The sequence below is a fragment of the Rhinoraja longicauda genome, chromosome 13, assembly GCF_053455715.1.
Source record: "Rhinoraja longicauda isolate Sanriku21f chromosome 13, sRhiLon1.1, whole genome shotgun sequence".
NCBI classification, from domain to species: domain Eukaryota; kingdom Metazoa; phylum Chordata; class Chondrichthyes; order Rajiformes; family Arhynchobatidae; genus Rhinoraja; species Rhinoraja longicauda.
This window is the reverse complement of record NC_135965.1, coordinates 34,827,459-34,837,659: the sequence shown is the minus strand read 5'-3', so window position 1 is coordinate 34,837,659 and position 10,201 is coordinate 34,827,459. Positions and strand designations below refer to the sequence as shown.

Below are 10,201 nucleotides of genomic sequence, written 5' to 3'. Positions count from 1 at the left end.
GGCATGGAGTGATTGCAAGGTTTCAAGCAGCTTGTGGGGTTTTCTTCACAGTTTGTTTCCAGTTTTATGCATGCAGTCCCTGTGTATACGTACTGATTATACGTACTATAATCAGTATATAATACGTATATATCTGGAAATCCTCAAGCCAAATATATATAAAAGGATCATCATCGACATCTACAGAGTATTAGAGTTGGGATGAAAGGTTTCGATTTTTTTGATTTAGATTTAGAGATATAGCGCAGAAACAGGCCCTTCAGCCCACCGGGTCCGCGCCGCCCAGTGATCCCCGCACACTAACACTATCCTACACCCACTAGGGACAATTTTTACATTTGCCCAGCCAATTAACCTACATACCTGTACGTCTTTGGAGTGTGGGAGGAAACCGAAGATCTCGGAGAAAACCCACGCAGGTCACGGGGAGAACGTACAAACTGCGCCACAAACTGCGTCACGGGGAGAACGTACAAACTGCGCCACCGTGCCGGTTAATCGGCTTCTGTAAATTTCCCTTAGAGTGTAGGATGGGATAGCATAGAACCAGTGCAAGGCTGATCGATGGTCAGTATGGACTCGGTGGGCTGAAGCCCCTGTTTCCACGCCTGTATCTCTAATCTCTAAAATGAAAATTGATGTGGTGATATAAATATTATTGAATTATTATGTTCTACTTCCAGTTGTTTATAACTTTATATATGATTCCCAACATTTATGATTGGTTTTTTTTCCCAATCACTAACTAGTAAATTAATTGCAGGGGAACTTATCGAGACAGCAGTGCCCCTTTAAATTACTGCTGACAACAGAAAATAGCAGATTTGGTCCCGAATAGTTTATTACTGGAGGTTTACACCAGAGACTTGTAAAACAATACAGGATTTATATTGGTACTGAATCTCCTGTGTAAATGCAGCTTTTCCTAATTTTATTCGAATGGATTTATTGAAGTCTTTCAGGTTGGCAGTATATTGTTGCACCAAATGTGAGTACATTGTATTGTGAAGACATGTAGTTTGGCTCTGTACACGTTGTTGAAATGAGTATCCCTGGCACAGGAAAGCATCTGGCAAATCATTACTCTGGTTTTTGTTATATAATGTTTCCTGTGATATTGCAGTTGGGAAATCGCGACCAAATGTACTTTTCAGGTAAAGAACCAGCGAGCAATTGGACCAGATGTAACTCAACCACCTTGTGAAGCCATCTTTATATTCCTGCTTTTAATTCCCAAGTCTAGATTTAGAATGGTAAAAAGTGTGTAATTTGTTACACTCTAATTTGCCATCTCAAAGTACTTGCACTACACTTCAGTGAGTGTGTGAGATTGTGTGTGTGTGAGATTGTGTGTGTGAGAGAGATTATGTGTGTGACTGTGACTGTGTGTGTAGAGAGAGATTGTGTATGTGTATGTGCGAGATTGTGTGTGTGAGAGACAGATTGTGTATGTGTGTGAGAGAGAGATTGTGTATGTGTGAGATCTTGTGTGTGTGAGATTGTGTGTGTGTGAGATTGTGTGTGTGAGAGAGATTATGTGTGTGTGTGACTGTAGAGAGAAATTGTGTGTGAGATTGTGTATGTGTGAGAGATTGTGTGTGTGTGTGTGTGTGTGCGTGTGAGAGAGAGAGATTGGGTGTGTGACAGATTGTGTGTGTTAGAGATATTGCGTGTGTGAGAGAGATTGGGTGTGAGATTATGTGTGTGAGAGAGATTATGTATGTGTGTGAGAGAGATTGTGTGTGACAGTGTATGTGCGAGATTGTGTGTCTGAGAGACTGTGTGAGGGAGAGATTGTATGTGAGAGAGATGTGTGTGAGATAGTGTGTGTGAGATCGTGAGTCTGAGAGATTGTGTGTGTGTGAGGGAGAGATTGTGTGTGTGTGTGAGGGAGAGATTGTGTGTGTGTGTGAGAGATTATGTATGTGTGCGTATGGGTCAGAGATTGCGTGTGAGTGTTTGAGTTATATACGTCCTTGTGTGTATGGCACTGAATAAATCAAATCTAAATACCATCACAAACGTTCACATTTGATATCTTGTTGTGCACTGAAAAAAACATCCCCCATTTCCAATATTGTAAATTAAACATCTGCAGCTCTGCTTTATCTTGTCATTCCATTAAGAGGCAAAGCTCGTTTATAAATTAAGGATTTTATTGGCATTGATGTGGTTTTCAATGCAGAACAGCCCCTGAATGGAAAGCTGCACTATTGATTGAAGTCTAGGTAAGGCATGTTAAAAATTAGGAAACAATTAAACAGCTCAGTTTAGCTAAAGATTGTCACAGGAAACAATAGAGGGGTAAAGGAAATGGAAAATACAGTTCACTAAGAAAAGGGAACCTCTCTTAATGTGTACATCAACCTCCACTTTGAATGCACTAATGAATAATGAGTAATGAAACCAGAAAAATTAAGCATGTAGTTTTTATCTTTCGATATGGATGAGTCATTATGCAGACATTGTTAGTTGACAGTATTGATGTTTCTTTTATGGAGAATCCATTTGATACAAATAACTGTAATATGCTTAGGCTCTATGTCACCACTTAAGGCCCAGGCATCACGAGCCATCATTCCTCTGGGTCTCCAGTCACATCCTTGGCCAGGAGATTCCTGATTCAGATGTCAACTTTGGCCAGCTTTTGTTGCAACATCCATAGACTCTCTCTTCACGTTACACCTGTGTGTTATGGACAGGTGTCAACAAATTAAATACTGGGTAGCAAGGCACCCGCTAACACATCCATCCTCTAACACAGAAGATAAAGGGTGGTGCGACAATGATAGACAGCAAGAAAGGACGAGTATTTTTTCAAATCCGGGCACTTCTGCTGTAAGGTTTTGCATCTGCAATATTAACTGTAATATTAAGGAGTTTTCCTCTCTCTCTACCAACATTGCCTGATCAGCTGGGCATTTTCACCATTTTTTGAATAAGGGTTTTGACCTGAAACATCACCGATCCATGTTCTCCAGAGATGCTGCATGACTGACAGATTTACTCCAGGATTTTTGTGTCTTTTTCAGCATTGTCCTTTTGGTTTAAGTTTCTGGCCAAAGCTCTTGCTCATATTTTACAGCCTTAATCTGCCCCTTTGTTTATTTTCTCTCTCAAATTGCACCCATTAATCTGTTTACCAAACAGTGCTATAAATGATAGGTTTACCTGTGAAACCCTGATTTCGCCCTATCACTGATGTTCTCTTTGTCCTATCCATTCTTTCTCCAGCCTCTCTGAACCTGGGTTTTCTCACTTGTCCGGTTATAAAGCCATACAGCGTGGAAACAGGCCCTTCGGCCTAACATGCCCCATCTATACAAGTTCCACCTGCCTGTGTCTGGCCCATATTCTTCTAAACCTAGCCTATTCATGTACCCGTCCAAATGTTTTTTAAACATTGTGATAGTATCTGCCTCAACTACCTCCGCTGGCAGCTCGTTCCATACACCCACCACCCTTTGTGAAAATAAAGTTACCCCTCGGGTTCCTATTAAATCTTTAGCAAAACCTTACAACAGAAGTGCCTGGATTTGAAAAATTACTCATCTTAAACCTATGTTGTTCTGATGAAATGTCTTCGGCCTGAAATTTAACACTGCTGCGCATTCCACGGATGCTGACTGACCTGCTGAGTGTTTTCAGCATCTTGTTTTTATTTCCTATTTTCAATGTTTGCAGTTATTTGATTTACAAGTGTAGTTATATGTGGAGACGGCGAGGGTGGTGGGGGGTGGGGGGTGGGGAAGGCTTGAGGGGTGGGGTGTGAGGCTGTGAGTTTTTCAACTGCAAAAGCTTCCTCATCATTTTAACAAAGGGTAGAATGGATTAACGCTGAATGGATAGCAAATTGGCTCCATGGAAGGAAGCAGAGGGTGACGGTGGAAGGTTGTTTCTCAGACTGGAGGCCTGTAACTAGTGGGGTGTCTCAGGGTTCGGTGCTGGACCCGTTATTGTGTTTGTCATCTACATCAGTGATTTGGATGAGAACATACAGGACAAGATTAGCAAGTTTGCTGATGAGACAAAAGTGAGCGGTTTTGCAGATAGTGAAGATGGTTGTGAAAGATTGCAGCAGGATCTGGATCGACTGGCCAGGTGGGCCAAGGAATGGTTGATGGAATTTAATGCAGGGAAGTGTGAGGTGTTGTATTTTGGGACGTCCAACAAGGGCAGGACCTACACAGCAAATGGTAGGCCTCTGGGGAGTATTGTAGAGCAGAGGGATCGAGGAGTGCAGGTGCATGTTTCCTTGAAGGTCGAGTCGCAGGTAGATAAGGTGGTCAAAAAGGCTTTTAGCACATTGGCCTTCATCAGTCAGAGTATTGAGTATAGAAGTTGGGAGGTCATGTTGCAGTTGTATAAGATGTTGGTGAGACCACATTTGCAACATTATGTTTAGTTCTGGGCACCATGCTATAGGAAAGATAGTGTCAAGCTTGAAAGGGTTCAGAAAAGATTCGCGAGAATGTTGCCAGGACTAGAGGGAGTGAGCTTTCGGGAGAGGTTGAGTAGGCTGGATCTCTATTCCTTGGAGAGCAGGAGGATGAGGGGTGATCTTATAGAGGTGTACAAAATCATGAGAGGAATAGATCGAGTAGATGAACAGAGTCTCTTGCCCAGAGTAGGGGAATCGAGGACTAGAGGACATAGGTTCAGGGTGAAGGGGAAAAGATTTAGTAGGAATCTGAGGGGTAACTTTTTCACACAGAGGATGGTGGGTGTATGGAACAAGCTGCCAGAGGAGGTGGTTGAGGCTGGGACTATCCCATCGTTTAAGAAACAGTTGGACAGGTACATGGATAGGACAGGTTTCGAGGGATATGGACCAGGCGCAGGCAGGTGGGACTAGTGTAACTGGGACATGTTGGCTGGTGTGGGCAAGTTTGGCCGAAGGGCCTGATTCCACACTCTATGACTCTAGAAACCTCTGAAAAAGCGAATTATCAAAATATTGTTGCTCGCTTCGTAGCCCTATAATGTAGCTTGCATCTAACAACAGCTAATTTAATGTGTTGGCAGGAACTGCAGATGCTGGTTTAAACCGAAGATAGACACAAAAAGCTGGAGTAACTCATCGGGTCAATAAGCATCTCGACCCGAAATGTCACTTTTCCTTTCCTCCAGAGATGCTGTCTGACCTGCTAAGTTACTCCAGCTTGTTGTGGACAGCTAATTTAATGTCTAATTTCTTGGCATTGATTGATGAATGGAATTTAGAGCATTCTCCCAAGGATGAAGAAAATTCTTCAATCTTTTGAATAGCCTGGTGGATGAAACCAGGGCCTGTTGCTGCATAAATTTATGATGACCTGCAGGACACAGATTCATTCCTGATCAATACAAGACTTATCCATTTTATTTCAGATAGACTCTGGATGCTTCAATTAACTTTGGGTTTTTTTAGATTTTAGATTTAGATTCTATAACGCGGAAACGGGCCCTTTCGGCCCACCAAGTCCGTGCCGCCCAGTGATCCCTGCACATTAACACTATCCTACACACACCAGGGACAATTTTTACATTTACCCAGTCAATTAACCTACAAACCTGCACGTCTTTGGAGTGTGGGAGGAAACCGAAGATCTCGGAGAAAACCCACGCAGGTCACGGGGAGAACGTACAAACTCCATACAGACGGCACCCGTAGTCAGGATCGAACCTGAGTCTCCGGCGCTGCATTCGCTGTGGCAGCAACTCTACCGCTGCGCCACCGTTCTGCAGACTAGAAAAGTTGAAACTTGTTCCGGGCACCAATGGGCTGAAATGTTCATACAAGGTTACATGCAGCAGCAGAAATAAGGGAACACCCTGGCTACTTGTTCTTGACCAGTTGCAGAGGACATTAACACTATCCTACACACACCAGGGACAATTTTTACATTTACCCAGTCAATTAACCTACAAACCTGCACGTCTTTGGAGTGTGGGAGGAAACCGAAGATCTCGGAGAAATCACACTGCATATTGTGTGCACTGAATCAGTTCATCTGGCCATGCCTAGCACAGTGACACCACAGTCTGCACATTTAACAAATCTCTCTCTCTCTACCATCGGTTGGCTGTTTTGGAGGTCTTAAAGTCACCTACAATGCCATTACTTTTAGCATTCTTCCAACAGTTAGGATTCTGAATAAATGCAAAACTCAGAAGTTTATCATTCATTTTAGAGCTAAATATAGCCAGCCATAAGACAAAGTTTCTGTTTCACTTCCAGTCAAGTACCATCTATCATTAAAGATGTTCATGTTGCATGGAACCATGCAGGTCGTACACAGCACTTCATGGCTAAAGAATCTAAATTAAACAGAGCTTGTGCAGTAAAATATGTGTGGAAAAGATAGAAGTTTTATTGCCTCAAACATCACACCATCACGTATGCTGAATCCTACAATGTACATAAATGCTCATATACACAATACTCATGGAGCTGGTAAAGATTGTAGAGATGGAAGAGTGAGGTATCAAAGAGGAATTTGAGACGAATGAGAACTTTAACACTTAAAACAATACTAGATGGCAAGCATGGAGATAGCGTGTGAATGAAACATGATGCTAGGAGGAATGCATGCAACATAGTTTTACTTGACATCAAGTTTATAAAAGATAGGCCATCAAGAGTGCATTATCATTAGAATAATCAGTTAAGTGTCAGATGTAAAAAACACATAGATTAGAGTTTCAACGGAAGATAATCCGAATCAGAGGAGGACTGGGTTTATAATACAGAGCTGGACATGGACAGATATGTGCATCTTGGCCTCATTTATGACACCAAGGTTACAAACAGTCAGTGTCAGACAGTGGCAGAAATAGGATAGGGAACGGACTTTGCATGGACTACCATAGACCACAGCTCGGTTCTATCCAATGCAAGGTTTGGATTGAAAATAGACACAAAATGCTGCAGTAACTCAGCGGGACAAGCAGCATCTCTGGATAGAAGGAATGGGTGATGTTTCGGGTCGAGGCCCTTCTTCAGACTGAGAGCCAGGGGAGAGGGAGACACAGAGATAAAGGATGTAAGGCATAAAAATGAGACATCAAAGGGGACGAAGTACAAGGAAAATGTAGAATAGATTATTGTTAGCTTGGGGAAGGTGACAACGAAGCATACAAAGATACATTTTAATCAAGGGGACAGTCAGACTGGTTGGAGAACTAGGATGGGGAGGGATGGAGAGAGAGGGAAAGCAAGGGTTACTTGAAGTTAGAGGTCGATATTCATGCCACTGGGTTGTAAGCTGCCCAATTTTAAATGTTGAACAATGTAGAGACAATGGGAAGATTCAAACAAGTGATCGTGAGGAAATGCTGGGTGGCATTAGCATACTGTGCAAACTGACACAATGTTTTAGAGAAAAGGGATAGGTGACATTTTGGGTCAAATCCCTTCTTCAGAAGTGTCTCAACCCAAACGTCACCTATTCCTTTCCTCCAGAGATGCCGCCTAACCTGCTGAGTTACTCTAGTTTTGTGTGTCTATGTTTGGTGTAAACCGGCATCTGCAGTTCCTTCCTACACAATGTTTCAGATGATGTGGCAAGTGAAAGTGTGGAGAAGACAAATTGGTGGGGGCTAAAGATATATGCTTGAGAATAAAAGCAATGAAATTGCAGGAGAAGATTTTTGTTTCAAGAAATATGTTTTTGTTTGCATATTTGAAATAATGCAACTTTGTTTGGGTCAGTTGCATGGACTTTCAGCAGAGCGATATCATTTAAAGAAAATAGTAAGGATCAGCCAACAGAATAAGTACAATGGCCCTGCAGAAAGTAGTGCGTTCGGCAGAACGCACCATGGGAACTACACTCATCCCCCTGCAGGACCTATACATCAGGAGGTGCAGATCCAGAGCAAGCAAGATCATGAGGGACCCCTGCCACCCCAGTAACGGACTGTTCCAGATGCTACCGTCAGGCAAACGCCTCCGCTGTCACGCTGCGAAAACGGAGAGGATGAGACGTAGCTTCTTCCCACAGGCCATCAGGACTGTCAACTTTTATAACCCCAGAGACTAAATTTTTGTCGACACTAATAGTAACTTATTAACTTTATTTATATGCTGTAACTAATTCTTTTTTGTGCACAACCCGCAGGCATTGCCACTTTCATTTCACTGCACAGTATGTGTATGTGACAAATAAATTTGACTTGACTTGACAAGGAGGGAAAGCCAAACCATGACTTAAAATATTTTAACAGCTGCAAATCTCCATTTGACCTTTCTGAGCAACTACTGAAAGAAATTAATTCAATTGACTGAGCATGATTAGAACAATGCATGTCACTGGTGAAGGATTTATAATGCACACATTATTGGGGATCGATATTTCAATTAATTCTCACTTCAGACCTTGCTGAAAAGATTGTATAAGGCAAGAAGACAAAAGGTGATCCTCAAATGGTGAGGGGTAATTGATAGGAAAGTCTTGAATTACTGAAACATTTATAATAATCTCGAGATGCAGTAAAAGGCTTTCAAGTCAGTGCTTGTGAAGAGCAGTCACTATTAATGGCACCGCTTCACACCAAGGAACGACATCACATTCTGTTTGCTTTGAGTAATTTTTCACACTGATGTGTAAATGACCAGATTATCTGGGGGGGGGGGGGGGGTGTTCAAACAATGTTGGTTTGGGGATAACAATTGACCAATGAGCTGGCGTAAATTCCCTTTGCTCTCCTTCCACGTAGCATGACAAGATCCTTGAAGTCTGAGGAAGGGTCTCGACCCGAAACGTCACCCATTTCTTCTCTCCAGAGATGCTGCCTGTCCCGCTGAGTTACTCCAGCATTTTGTGTCTATCTTTGGTTTAAACCAGCAATTTCAGTTCCTTCTTACACAAAGATCCTTGACAAGCTCTTGAAGTGATATCTTTGAAAGACTGCACCCCCTGCAAGGCAGCATTCTCTTAGTACTGCATAGATATGCTAACCTAGTCTATGAACTCAAGTTTCAGTTCAGGGTGTAACCTGAACCCATTGCCTTCCTTGCACAGAGGCTGAAATTTGTGGTGAAGTAAGGATCCAAGGGGAGGGGGTGAGTGGGGGGAGGGGGGGGAATAGACAATAGACAACAGGTGCAGGAGGAGGCCATTCGGCCCTTCGAGCCAGCACCGCCATTCAATGTGATCATGGCTGATCATTCTCAATCAGTACCCCATTCCTGCAAAGAAAGACTTGCTTATTCGGGGGGGTCACCTTAGGGTTTCACACAGTGTTTTACGGACAGTGAAACCCTTTTTTTAGAAGTAGATGTAGCCTTGAGCACCTAGTTTAGTTTAGAGAGACCGGGTGGAAACAGGGCCTACCGAGTCCGCGCCGACCAGCAATCTATGTACACCAACACTATCCTACACACTGGGGGCAATTTACAATTTTTACCGAAGCCAATTAACCTACAAACCTGTACGTCTTTGGAGTGTGGGAGGAATTTGTACGGAGTTTGTACGTTCTCCCCGTGACCGCATGGGTTCTCTTTGAGATCTCCCACATTCCAAAGACATACAGGTATGTAGGTAAATTGGATTAGTAAATGTAAAAATGGTCCCTAGTGTGTGTGGGATAATGTTAATATTCGGGAATCGCTGGTCTGCGTGGACCCGGAGGGCCGAAGGGCCTGTTTCCGTGCTGTATCTCTAAAACTAAAATAACAGTAAATTGGAGCACCCGAGGAGAATCCATGCAGTCACGGCGAGAACGTACAAAGTCCGTGCAGACAACACCCTTGGTCAGGATCGAACCTGGTTCACTGGCGCTGTAAGGCAGCAACTCTACCGCTGTGCCACTGTACTGCCCACGGTGTTCTGGGTGTCCGGAGCACTTTGAGAGTGACTTGGGTTTAGGCCGAGCCAAAATGATCTGAGTTGCAAGACTTCGTAGAAAGTGAGATGCAGGATATTGGTCTTGGATATCCTTGACACACTGACCATTGGTGCCTGTAAAATACATTGTTCCAGTCACCAACATCTCTTTCTCGTGGAAAACAAACATCTCTGCTCCCCCACCCTGTCCAGAAGTCCCAAAGAGTCCGATTTTTGTTGACAATGAAGACTTGGGAACAAAATTGGGAATTTCACTCCGCACTACAACGCTGACAAACCTTGACATTCTGCAGATTTCACAGCTCTCCACCATACACAGGGCTAGCACCATCAGAAATCAATAAAATCAGTCAGGAGACTTTACTGCTTCC

General features: G+C 43.1%; 1 protein-coding gene across 1 annotated transcript in view; it reads left to right on the top strand.

Annotated features, from left to right (window-relative positions):
• The first annotated feature begins 969 nt into the window (after nucleotides 1-969).
• Nucleotides 970-10,201, top strand: part of LOC144599632 (ephrin type-A receptor 3-like) — a 319,324-nt gene continuing 310,092 nt past the window's right edge. Inside the window, exon 1 of the mRNA XM_078410760.1 lies at nucleotides 970-988. The gene's annotated coding sequence lies outside the window, so the exon portion shown is untranslated. The remainder of the gene's footprint in view (nucleotides 989-10,201) is intronic.